Source organism: Macrosteles quadrilineatus, unplaced genomic scaffold (assembly GCF_028750875.1).
Source record: "Macrosteles quadrilineatus isolate MER2022 unplaced genomic scaffold, UCM_ALF_1.0 Scaffold_5__1_contigs__length_97177068, whole genome shotgun sequence".
Lineage (NCBI taxonomy): Eukaryota > Metazoa > Arthropoda > Insecta > Hemiptera > Cicadellidae > Macrosteles > Macrosteles quadrilineatus.
This window is the reverse complement of record NW_026542598.1, coordinates 58,521,978-58,536,293: the sequence shown is the minus strand read 5'-3', so window position 1 is coordinate 58,536,293 and position 14,316 is coordinate 58,521,978. Positions and strand designations below refer to the sequence as shown.

General features: G+C 36.7%; 1 long non-coding RNA gene across 1 annotated transcript; it reads right to left on the bottom strand.

The window, feature by feature from the left end:
* Positions 1-6,062: 6,062 nt before the first annotated feature.
* Positions 6,063-14,275, bottom strand: LOC128994599 (uncharacterized). The gene is made up of 3 exons (XR_008490903.1): positions 14,092-14,275; positions 11,679-11,817; positions 6,063-6,544 (listed from the first exon to the last, which is right to left on the bottom strand). It is a non-coding gene; the product is annotated as an uncharacterized LOC128994599 (long non-coding RNA).
* Between the last annotated feature and the right edge of the window lie 41 nt (positions 14,276-14,316).

Below are 14,316 nucleotides of genomic sequence, written 5' to 3'. Positions count from 1 at the left end.
TCCCGCTTTACACCTTTAAACCAAATTTCATCAAAATCGGACAAAAATTACTCAAGTTATCGCGTTCACGGACTATATATATATATATATATATATATATATATATATATATATATAAGTCTATATATATACATATATAAAAATTTGAACGAATGGTGTTTTTGGCCTCTGGGGACATCAAAATGAAAAAGTAAATCGGTCCCGGGTCTAGGTCTTATCGTGCCACCTACGGTAATAGCTACTTCCCTATAGGGAAATTCGCTAAAACGAAAGGTACGTAATTGTTTACAAGTTTTTATTAGAGTGGAAATTAAATCGTTTAAGAAATTCATAATCATTTTTATTCTTACTTAATTTATTAAGATTTGGATGGTTAAAAATATACTGCAATATGCCAACTGGATAATGGTTTTCATGGTCTTGTATTTCTGTAGTAGTCAGTAACTTCCAGTCAGTTAACTGCATTCTTCGTAAAAAATAAAGCATAGGTATAACACTGTTATAAATGAAACGTTAAATTTGATGTACTTTTTTCCATAGGACGTCAAATTACAAAATGTAACAACGTCTATATATGAGTTTTGCACGTGTCATAAAAATTAAAACGATGTTTGCGATGGATAGACATCATGTACATTATTTCTCAGAGGCTTTTTGGTCGATACGCCATACTTCCTTAATAATATTCATCAATTTCGAAAATTAAGGCGCCACTTTAAAGTTTTTACTAACTGCTAGGCTGGAAAAATATTTACAATACTTACATTTAGAACAAAAATGTTATATTATCTAATTCCGCCTTTTTACTGTTTCCCCTATACATACAAAGTATATGGAGTAAGTACTGATGTATTTGTTATTATATATGAAGTATGTGAATCTATGGTATGTTTGCCAAAGTTGTCGAGTTTGTGGATTGAATAAAAATGTCCATTTTCGGTCTCCCTAACCCAATCTATATTGCGTAATTCATAGTCATACATACGCAAGCATGTTTCTTTAAAACTTTGTTTTCAGCTCGTGTGCATCATCGCAGGGAAATTTTAATTTTATGCATACTGTTGAAAATATATTTACCTGTAGATGTGTAGAATCTTTTTATAAATTAAAATATGCTCAAAAATAAGAACAAAATGGATTTAAAAATTAAACAAATTTGCATATGGGTCATATGGGTTGCCATGCTGGTGACGAAATATAAATAGAAAATCAAAACAAATGGAAGAAATTCCAACCACATGTTTTATTTACAGTGCGGGTGGAAATAGAGAACTCTGTACCTTGTAGATTATTTTGGTCGAGTTTATGGTGACTGGACGACCTCTCTCGTATATGGCATACATGGTAGGGTAGTTGTAAAGTTGAATTAACGTAATACCATCGACTATTTAACACTTAAGTTTCACTCAAATTATATTCATATATTACGCGTTTTTCACAAAGGCCATTCAACTATTCAACTTACAGTTCTTGGACCAGAAGAAAAATTAGAAAGAATCTCTCTGTTTACTCACGCCTCTATGTGGAGTCTGTGACTTATTCAAAATTCCCTGAAGGCCCACTCAACCAAAAGTAGGCTACTAGTGATCATTATGAGCAAAATTTTCGGGTAGCCATAGTATGAACTAATATACAGAACTAATTTTAATATTAGTTCATCTATGGCTATAGTTCGCTAACGCAGAATTTCCAGACTTGTGTATGGGCTTGGTATGTATTCGGCGAGAAGCAATTTAGGTTCTATGTATTTTTCGTGCAATGTATAATCAACCTGGTTTGTTATTTAACAAACAAACAATAGTTACCGTGTTAGATTGTTTTAATACCGTACTGAAAAGTTAAAGGTATGCAAACATTAGTATTAACGGGTACCCCAAAAAAGGGCTGTCGGTGCAATCGTAGGGTGGAACTAATCCCTCACCATAGGTGCAATCGGGCAATTACTGTTGAAATTTAGTAATACCTCAATCATGTTTCTAACAGTCTGTGCTTAATATTAATTTATTGTTTACTAACAGATGATTTGTTAGTGTTAAAGTTGAATTTGAATAAACAACATCATTGAGGGGTTTTTGTTAAAATAACTTTTTTATAGTTTTCTGGTTAGTGATCATTTTGTAGATTCTCGGAATATTCAACAATTACAAGAGGAATAGTATACTTTCTGTATATTGTTAAATGAAAGCAATATACTGATTACGTTAATTGCATGTTTTATTGATTTGGCGAATAAAACCATCCTGACCATTTTACTGACACAATTCTTTATATGGAGCTTTAATTATATGTTGTATTGCTGTATTTTAAATGTACAATCATTAAGAGGTTTCGAAATTATAGTACTCTTCTTTTCAGTTGGACAAAATATTTCATATTGTAGTGTAATATTAAATTTCCTAAGATCGTTTAGGCCTTAATTAATATTTCGCTTGGAAAACAATAATTAATTACGTGTTATTAATATGTCTCTGTTTGAAGTAAAGTAAAATATTAAATAATTTTTTATTTGTTATTTATATTTGATATTATTATTACAGTACAGTATTATTTAACGTGCGAAAGTTCCGCATTGACAATTTGACCTAGACAATTTGAATCATAGGTTGACCGCAACTGTGTAGCCGTTATGGGAGCCTCACATCGTTGGACGAGCCTTTTATGATATCAATGGCATTTCCGGCATTTCCGCTCGGGCATTGTATACCGGCTGGAGAGATCAACGATGGAGAACAGTTGAGATACTTGTTTGAGTTGTTTTGGCTTCTTTAATGTAGCTATAAAATGTAAAAATAATAAAAAATATATAATTCTGAGCAATGTACAGACAAAACTCAATAATTGAGATTTGCCTGTATATTCCAACCAGCATGGTAGGTGTGTGTAACCTGTTCAGTTATAGATTTAGGTTAGTTTGACTAGCCTGACAACCGGGCTAACACTAACAATGACAGGTTTTTGGTTTTTACTTTCCTGACCCTATTTTCACAAGGTAAGTTTGTGTGGTGTATTTTCCAGGGTGGCTATTTCAGTGACATCCATATATCCATGTTAATCAGACACACGAACAAACACTGAAAGTCTTCAAAAATATTGTTCAAAATGGTTCTTCATGCTGGAAATATGTAAACACCTTACCGTACCTACCTTATCTAAAATGGTATAACTCATTGAGCGGAGCGAGCGAAGCTCTTATACGTCGACTCACGCAATCTCCTCCTAGACGGCTGAAGTAATCATTTTCAAATTTTGCATGGTGATAAAGACCATATCGGTGAGTGCTAACAACTATATGGCGTTAAAAAACTCTCTAAGGAATCCGCCCCATTGGCTCTAAAAAGTTCAATGTTATCTTTATGGACGCAGTATTTGACACAAAAACAAAGACATAAGATCAGCTGTTGACTTATTAAGGACTTAACTGAAACGGTTACTTTAAAAAAGGTCGTAGGAAATAGTTATTTGTGTAACTAGTGGTGAAAGTGGCACTTTGCTGCACACGAGAGCAATGTTTACGGCAATGTTGCAATGTTGCGGAATGATCTCGAGTGCAGCAAAGGCCTTTTTCACTCGTGTTACACATTATATTTTTCCTACAGTCACTATAAAGCATATAAATAATTAGTCTTTCAAACACTATACAACACGTTTTTAGGTTCAGCTGGCAACACAAATGGTGCCCTAGAGAAAGTAGTAGGCCTACCCGCGGTCCGTATCACTCCGCTATTTTTCCTCGGCAAGAAATGTGCTCCGTGTTTTGAGAATATAGTTCCGGATGGTTTTGTAATTTGAAGTGGTTTCCGCGCCTGAAAAAATGCTTTAAAGGTATTTTCTTGTTTATTAAGATCGTAGGAATGTTTTAAAAACGTTTAAAAGAAAAGTCCAGAAAGTTCAGAAATACCGAAACTATAAACACGAAATGACAGGTTAAATCGTAGTTATAATAGTCAATCAGCTGCTCATAGTATTATTATCTTTAAGTGTTGCCAACCTATTTCCAAGCGTACACGGATTACGTGCATAATAGAACCACGCTGTTTTGTGTTGTTTCGTTGGAATCCTGATGTGCGGCAAAGTATAAACCGTACGGCAAAGTATAAATATGCACCAATTTGCAGCTTTCTGTACTATAAACAGTACAAGGAAGCCAACTTTGTTGGGTGACTGTAGGAAAAAGAATTATTGTAACTGTTATCACCGATATTAGAACAGAAACAGTTTCAAATTGCTACGTTTAAAGTTTTTGAAAACACGTGTTAAACGTGTAGTCAACAGGGCAGTTTTTTCTATTTCTGATTTTGTCAAGAATATTGTTTATTTTACACTAAACACAAACTTTGCAACTGCATTAAATTAATCTAGTCATCATCCATTAATATAGGTTCTGTGTTTGGGGCTGGCTGTAAATTCATCAATGTTCATCTTGAACAACATAAAATGCGTTGGTGTTACATAAGTGTTCTAGGTGGCGTTTGCAGAGGCATCCACAAAATTGAGCGGAGTCATCAAGGGTTCATAGTATATTGTTTTTGTCATACTGCAGTAAAAACATTCGTTTTCAATGCATGCGTCGGGTATCTAAGTAGCATTTTTAATAATAAGGGAGTAAAAATCGTTTTTAGCCTCTATGGAGTAAAAATCAGCTGTTGTCAACTCAGTTGTAAATTTCGATTGTAAACGATTGCATGTATCGAAAATATGTATCGATTCGTGCTTCGTAATCATTTTAACATATAGTCTATAGTCTCTTCCTGTAGCATTTTAGCATTGCAGATACATTAATCCATTCCCACACTCAACACTGCTCACCTTTACTACTTCCTTCACCACCCCCTACGTCCGTGGACCTGTTTCCCTCTCTTCCCATGGAATTTTAGGATTGCAGATACTTTAATGTAATTGCCAAAGACAGTTCCCCCACTCTGCACTGCCAGCCTTACTTCCTTCACAACTTCCTATGTCGTGGGGCCTGTTTCCTTCCCTTCTCAAAACATTTTAGGATTGAAGATACATTAATCTAACTGCCACAGACGGATCTCACACTATGCTCATACTTAAAACTTAAATACTTCCTAAGCCACTTCCTACGTCGTGGACCTGTATTCATCACTTTCCATAGCATTTTAGTATTTTAGATACCTTAATCTAATTGCCACAAACATTCCCACACTCCGTACGGCTAGTCTTTACTACTTCTTTCAACATTTCCTATGTAGTGGGCATGCTTCCATCCCTTCTCATAGAATTTCAGCATTGCAGATACATTAAAACTGCTACAAACGGTTTCCAGTTCCCAAACTCCACACTGCTCACCTTACTACTTCTTTCACCTCTTCCTACGTCGCGGACCTGTTTTCCTCCCGTCCCATTTTAGGATTGCAGATACCTTAATCTAATCGTCACAAACAGTTTCCACACTCCGGACAGCTTGACTACTTCCTTCACCACTTCCTACGTCGCGGACCTGTTTTCCTCCCTTCCCATAGAAATTTAGGTATGCAGATACAGTACCTTAATCTAATCGTCATAAACAGTTCCCACACTCCAGACTGCTTACCTTTACTACTTCCTTCACCACTTGATTCGTCACGGACCACCTCGACCTGAAGCTAGTGCCGTCATTTGATTATATTTATGATCCATACAGTTTCTGTTCTAATATCTGTGGAATAATGCTATCAGCTATTTCTTTATCTACTGCATTCAAAAGTCAACAGCTGATCATATGGCTTTGTTTATGTGTCAAATACTGCTTCCATAAGGATTACGTTGAAACTTTGAGACCCAGTGGGGCGGATTCCTGAGAGACTTTTTGAACTCCATATAGATGTTGGCACTCACCGATATGGTCTTTATCACCATGCAAAATTTGAAAACGATTGATTCAGCCGTCTAGGCTGAATGAACAAAACAAATAAATATGAACTATTTTTTCATAAATATATATACCTATACATGAATTTTAACGGATGGTGTTTTTGGCCTCTAGGGACCTCAAAACGAAAAATTAAATCGGTCCCGGGTCCACGTCTTACCATGAGTAAATGGGAAATTCGCTAACAACATTTCATTTCATATAATTTTATTCATTTCAGTACATCAATACAGGAATAGCGATCTATACTATATAAAGTTGTAAATGATTAATTTACTAAGTATCAAAATATAAGAAGGTTTCAACTGACTTATACGATCCCCGCCCATAGAACAGGCACCCTGCTAGTTAAATATCAAGATGTCTCTTTTCACCCAAGACAAGGTCAGTTAGTGAAAGTAATCATTTTAACAAACTTAATAAACAGTATATTTTTTTAACAGGCAGAAGTACAAACAAATATTAAAAATTTAAGAAAACATTTTCATAAAAACAATAAAATTATCTGAATTTAATAATCTAAATGAGAAAAAAATGTAAATAAAAGTAGGCCTATACTGATGTATAAAATAAATATTAAACTAATCAACATAATGAATCTAAACTGATTTGTCTCCACTTCTTCAGCCTCCTCTCCCCCAACCTCCATCGCCATCCACCCTGTCATCAGGCCTGGAATATAACAGAACAAAAATTAATATTAAAAACTGTATTCTGAACAAGTCTAGTCTTTTTATACATACTTCTATTATTATTTAATGTGATCAGTGGCGTACTGAGGTGGGGGGGGTTCGTACCAGGCCCCACACCAACATAGGCCTCCAAATATCAGGGCCGTATTGCCCTAATGGCAGACACTGTGATTTCCAAGGGCTTCGGCCTGGGAAGGGGACTCACTTGGGGCCTCAAAAGAATGTTTTATTCTCTTAATAAATTTTCTCACAATCTGTTAGAAATAGGGGGTACAATAATCCAAGTTTAACTTGTATTCTCATGATAGCCGAAAGCGTCTGCAAAGATTGCCTGATCAAAATTTACGACTACCAGCAATCGCGGGATGACGATAATCAGGCCTCGCAACCGCGAAAGATGTTCACGATTGCCCTGAGGATGCCCACGATTTTAACCACTGTCGACCATGGGAGACAAAGATGATGACCCTTCAAACACGGAAGACGGTGCCTGTCGGAGGGTGGTGGGGATAGGGGCGCTTCAAGGCCTACGTGCGGACATTTTTAGTTGCCATGGAGCTGTGGACAGCTGAGCACCATGAAATTATAGTGAAAGTGTTTTTTAAAAGTGGCAATTCCGGTGTAGCTGTTCAGGGGTAGTCCCGTAGACGTTTTAACGTGGGCCCAAGGGGAAAAGTCTTAACTTGAAACAACATTTTGCTGTGGGTCTGGACGTAGATAAGCTGTAGCTCTGCACATGTCTGGCCACTCAGTAGAAGAATTTTATGATACTGTATGACCTGCACTTTTTATTCATACAAAACGGCAATCGTGCAACAGTTGAAGCCCAGTGGCTAAGCAAAGTGCATCTCATTTTCAGAACAAGTGATTGATTTGATTAAACGTGACAAAATTGCGTTATGAGCGACGAATCACACTTTCAACCACAACACATAGTCTTCCTCCCTCACTCTCTTGAAGTTCTCTGGCGTCTGGGCTGACCTGTTGATTTTAGTTTCAATGCTGAACTAGTAGCTCTAAAGTTGCTACCCAAAATGATGTTGCGAGTTGGGACTTTTCTTCTTTGATTCACATTGAAACGTCTACTGAACAGCTACACAGGTATAGCAACTTTTAACACATTCGCTGCGGCCCATCAAACGGCAGGCGTAGCCCCAGTGCGGCGCAGCCCGCAGCGTCGAACAAACCCGATTGCCGGGTAATTGGCTTTCATATTTCGGTATGACGAATATCAAATAACATGTCGTGATGTCCTGTTTTATGACAAGAGTTGCAGGGCCGATTTACCGAATAGGCACGGTAGGCACGTGCCTAGAGCGCGAGGCAATTGGCTTTTTTTGGGGGGCGCCAAGAAATTGGAAAAAAAATGTGGTTGTATTTGCATGCAATCACGGTAAACTTCTGATGATTCCTCGCGGCCGTGTGGACATCGTAATCGTCTCCCGCAATTGCGGCAAAATACTGACTATTTTCCGCGGTTGTATTGAATTAATTATCGTCTTCCATGATCGCGGCAATGTATGAACATATTCCGCGGTCGTGAGGAGTATCGTGAGATTATCATCGTCTACCGTGAATGAGGCAAATATTATTATCTTTTACCGTGGTCGTGTATAAATAATTATAGTCTTCCATGATCGCGGCAATATATGAACATATTCCGCGGTCGTGATGAGATTATCATCGTCTACCGTGAATCAGGCAAAATTCTTATCTTTTACCGTGGTCGTGTGGACATTATTATCGCTTTGCGCGATCGTGGGCCAATTCTGATCAAGACTCGCGGCCGTAAAGACACCATTAAGTTGTCACCCGAGGTCATGTAGACATAGTAATCGCCTCCCTTGATTGCAGCAAAATAGTATTAATGTCCCACGCTCTTTCGGAGATCATTACCGTCTTCTGCAAATGAGGCAAAATGTTGATATTTTCCTGCGATCGAGCGGACGAACATTACATATTCTTGCGCGATCGCAATAAAATTCTGATCACCCCTAATGGCCGTGAAGACATCTTTATATCGTTCCAAGTGATCGTTTGAACATAGTAATCGCCTCCCGCGAATGGGGAAAATGGTAATCATCTCCCGCGACCGTGAGGAGATCATCGTCTTCTGTCAATGGAAAAATTCTGATTTGTTCCCGCGGTCATGTGGACATTATCCACATAGTCATGTACGATCGCGGCATAATTCTGATATCCCTCACGTAGGCCTATCTCCCGCAGTCCTGTAACCATCCTAATCGTCTTCAGCGGTCGTGAAAACATCGTAATCGCCTCCCGCGATTTCGGCAAAATGTTAATAATTTCCCGCAGTTGTGTGGAGATCATTATCGTCTTCCACGATCGTGGCCAAATTCTTGCTGTTTCCCGCGGTCGCGTGGGCATTATCATGGGTTTCCGTGATCGCGGCAATATTCTGATCATCCCTCGTGACTTCGATATCATCATGGCGGTCTGTTGTCATGCGCGATCACGGAAAAATGAAAATTCCAGGCAGAAATGCAAATTTAATGCATAATTCCCGGTTTAAAAAACTCACTCATAATTAACGGATTTCCCAGTTTTCCCGATTTGTGGACACCCTGTTATGTATATCGTGTGCTCCCACTATCTCCGCGTTCCGCCATCTCCGAACCCAAATCTGTCCCGCCATCTCCGAACCCAAATCTGTCCCGCCATCTCCGAATTCTTGAGTGACCCTTATAATCCCGTCACTGCCTACGTTGATAGCTGTCATTGCATCCACGGCTGCGAAGCCCCGTGGATAGGAGATTTAATGAAAATTTAACCCGTGGGTTGGGTTAGGTTAGGTTGGGTTAGGTTAGGTTAGGTTAGGTTAAGTTAGGTTATTTTAGGTTTGGACGGAAAGTCTTAACGCAGGAAGTAACCGAGGATTATAGGGGTCACTCTGAAATTCGGAGGTAGCGGTATACGGAGATGGCGGGACGCTGAGATAGCGGGAGGTAACCATGTATATTAGGGGCGCTACTATTAGTTGTGCCTAGGGCGCTGACAGGGTAAAAAACGGGCCTGAAGAGTTGACGTAGTTTGATAAACACCCACAGATAGCAGCACTGCTTGGAATATAATATAAGTTTATATATAGGAATATAAGTTTTTTAATTTGAATAATTTGCTTCTTAATCCAGATAAGACAAATTTCATTAGTTTTCAAACTCGAGAATTAGGTGATCAAAATAAACCAATCATCAGACTCGAGAACACAGAAATTCTAAGTATGGACAACATGAAATTCTTGGGATTGGTAATTGATAAAAATCTGAAATGGAACAGTCACGTTGAAAAGTTACTTGCCAAAATCACATCGGGATTATTTGCTTTATCTAGATTGAAACCGTTTTGTGAAAAACAAACTTTAAAAGTTATATATTTTTCATATATCCACTCAAGTATATCTTTTGGGATTTCACTTTATGGTGCAACTAGTGATTACAATTTGAATTCTATTCTAAAAAAGCAAATGAAAGCTATTAGAATTATCTGCAATTTAGATTTTGAAACTTCTGTTAATAAAGAACATTTTAAATCGGAAAATATAATGACAATTTACGGAATGTACGTTTATGAAACAATTTTATCAGTAAAGGACAGACTTCATGATTTGGAACGAGTTGGGGATAGTCATAATTATTTCACCAGAAATCGGGAAAACCTTGCAATTGGCCACCATAGTCTAAAACTTTTTGAGAAAAAACCCATGTATGCGGGATCAAAATTTTATAATAATCTCCCAATTGAAATTAAATCAGAGACTTCCAAAACAATATTTAAAAATAAATTAAAGAGATTTCTCATCAGCAAGGCTATTTTTTCTTTTGAAGAGTTGAATAGTCTTTGAAGTCAAAAACAAATTCAATTTATGTATTTTTTGTTTAGACTTAAAAAAAAAATTAAGTTTGTAAAATTTTGTTTTTATTTTATTATGTTAAAAATGTATTTCATAACTATTAGGCCTAAACAACTGTTGACACTATTCAATGTATTATGTACAGGAAATGAATAAAGTGGTTTTGAATTGAATTGAATTGAATTGAATAGCCGGTCCCATTGTATTGCCAATAGGAGGGAGAAGGTCGGGACACCAAGTTGATTGTTAAGTTTGCCAGACGGGGATTTTATGGGGAAATTGTCTACCAACCTACAACACAACCAAAAGCAAGTCACTCACTACACGGTAACAAAGTATAGGTCTGCCTTCGACCGACGCTAGAGGAAAAACGAAGATATACGAAAGGCATTGCTGAGCGTATCTGATCTGTTACGGCAGCACCTGAACACAGCTCGGCCCATATCCGATCGGCTATGCCCGCAGTGAACGTGTTAAAAACACTTCCACTTCAAAAATACATGGTGCTCAGCTGTCCACAGCTCCATGGCTACTAAAATTTGTTCGCACATTGGCTTTGTAACACCCCTATTCCCACCACCCTCCGCCAAACACTGGATTGACAGGGCGGCAAAGAAAACTGTCAAATAATTTTGTTTGTCAACTGCCCTGAATGACCTTTTTTATTTCTTAAGATAACAAATTGGCTTCTTGGGCAACGTTTTATGTCAAATGATGAGGTCATCACTGAAACAGAAGAGTATTTTTAAGGCTTTTCAAGTTTGTAGGGTAACTTACTATTTATTTGAACAGCATTTGAAGGAGGTTGGAGAAACTTTAAGATAAGTGTATAGAGCTAAATAAAAGGAGATTATAACAAAATAAATCAAATTTATCCCAAAACTGTTATTCTATGTTTTTCTAAGGACTTATTGAACCTCGCTCGTACTAAATACCTTATTGATCTATCAGAATTGTTCTACTTGTTTCAACTGCTTCCATTGGCAATGCTTTTCCATTTCTCTTAAAATAATTTTTGTTTCAGTACTTACCAAATGTAAACACTATGTCATATTCAGAATTAATTATAATTATGTTGTCAAAAAATATAGCCTACATTTCCTAAAAAACAAAAGCAAATTTTGGGCACCTCTCCAGTTAAAATGCTCGTTATACTAGGAATTCAGGAGGGTTATGCGACATAGGTTTCAGGACACGGCCCTGGATTTATAAGTATTAAATTTAAGGAAATGGCAAAACTTACCATAAGTTAGTTCTCTTCAATCTTCGTCTTTACTTCGCCCCATCCTCCATCTCCTCTTCCTCTGGCAACTCTCCCCTGTATCCTCCAATGTCGGAGGATATTAATTACAACGCCCCCATTCTACTGGTAGGCTACAGCTCTGTACAGAAATATTGCAAAAAATAAAAAATAGTGTTATACAAATAATTTTAGTCTAACAAATAATACAAGAGTGTAGACTCCTTCTAGATTTGCGATATTCAAATAGGTACAGCTAGTAGAAGAAAATTTGTTAGCAATCTGGGTCAAGTTAATATAAATATTAGAATTTTTATCAATAATTTGGTTTGGACAAAATAAATTGCTTCAAACATTAATTCATTGTTATTTCCCAATTTGCAAAAATGCAAGCTATAGCCTAATTAAAACAACATGTTACGAGATGTATGGTAATCCAAATAAATTTTAAGTAGGGGCCTAGTTTTAAATTGTTATAAAAAACTATAAATTTGCATACAGATTATATATTATCCTCATGTTCCACCAAAAACTATTGTAACTAGTGGGCGAAGTGGCACTTTGCTACACATGAGAGAAATGTTTAAACGCACGAGCCGTAGGCGAGTGTGGAAAGTAGGGGCCTACATACGTACACTTGAAAATAACTTGGCTACCCATTCAAGATATTACGACTACGATCAACTGGTACAGCCTAAGGGAGTATGTTTTATCCATGGTACAGCTTACCATTTCACCAATATTTGGTTTTAACCTAACCTAGAAACGTGTTGAACAGAGTTTGAAAGACTATTTATTTATATGTTTTATAATAACTGTAAGAAAAATATAGTTTGTAACACAAGTGCAAACTGCCTTTGCTGCACTCGAGATAGGCCTATTATGTGTCTAATAAAACCTTGCTGTTTTGTGTTGTTTGGTTGGAATACTGGAGTGTGGCAAAAAAAAGAGTGCGGTAAAAGAAAGTAAATTGCAGCAATTAGCAACTTTTTGTGCTATAATAAGTGCAAGGAAGGCTACTTTGTCAGGTGACAGTTGGAAAAATAAATCACATGCGCTTCATTTTGAAAACTGTGAATGACTGACTTAAGTATCAATATTTCTAATACAAAACCAATCACCTCCAAAACAAGCTTTTAAATTTGTTTCTAGCGTTTGCCGTTTTTGAGAAAAAGTTAATTTACAAAAGTTACAACAAAAACTTTTTGGGTAGAGTAAAAATTCTGAAACTAAACAAATTTATTCATTATATATGTGTCCATATTGTATTAAAGTTTGATAAAGTTTTGCCGTTTAACTTAGTTTACATTGTGCGAATTTTCAAAGTCATAAGATGGTTTTTGGTACTCTAAAAACAGGCAGTTTTTACCTTCCGACTGTCATGAAAAATTTCCTAAAAGAGCTAAAAATTTTTTGTTTTCACAGGAATGTGTAGAATAAAACAACGAAAATTTATATATACTACGTGTTTTTCTAAGTTAGTTGGTTACTTTTCTGTAGAGCTCCAAACTCGAGTGTCTAAACTTTTTTCCCCGACAGTAGTCTTACACCAAATACAAACCTCTCTAGAATATTTTACAGCACTTAAGTTTACATCCTAGACTCATTCCAATGAATATATTTCTTTAATACATTCTTTCTTATTACTTGGCGACCATACAAAGTAGGTATTTTAAGCCAAGTATGAATGGAGATGAGTGTAGGATGAGTGGCACGATCTTGTAGTCTTGTTAGTGACTAAAAGACCGACATTCCTTAGACACAGCTGTCAATTAATAGCCCATACAGCTAATGGCAACTAAGGGACCTACAGTTTATAGTGGAATCCGAACCACATTATTGCCTTGGTATAGGCCTAACTTATACGAATTGGTCTAATTATCAGGATAGTACTGCGGAGAGTCGTAGTAACTTAAGTACTCACTCGTGCGGACGTTAATCCACACCAGGTAGTATCGAATACACAGTGCATGCCTATAAATATCCACAATTCGTGACCTCCTAACTTAGTAGCTGGATTACAGGACGACGCCACACGTCCCAGTCATATTGATTATTTAATTCGATAAACTTAGGCCTAAGCCTATATCAAGTTTGGTTGATTAGGGTAAAACCTAACCTAACTCAAGGAATGCAATATTCAAAATACTAAATAGTCTATGTATTTAATATCTTTCATTTGAATGAATGTAGGACATAGCCTAAACTAAAGTGCAGCCAAATATTTTTACATAAACAAATTCTCAAAGTTGACACTGGGTCAGTGGGGATAAGAAGACAATCCTAATAGCCTAGGGATTTGCCTATTCAAACATTTGCAATAATATTGCTCTATGATCCAGAATTAGCCTACGAACAAGCTGTATCTTAGGTTCTTGTTGGTATCTTACCTCTTACCTTCTTGTTGGTGACTTACCTAAGTTAGTGCCTGGTAATGTTTTTAAGTTTTTTATCCTATAAAAATTATTTCACATTATTCCTTAAAAACTATTGTTTGTAACACTCGAGTCATCTATTTTCTTGTAAACAAGGAAAGAAATAAAAAAGATAAATATTTACAATATAACAGTTTTAGTCCATAAATGGCCAGCTTGTAGATGTCCGTCGGAATTCGGAATCAAATATTGCGACTCGTGAGTTG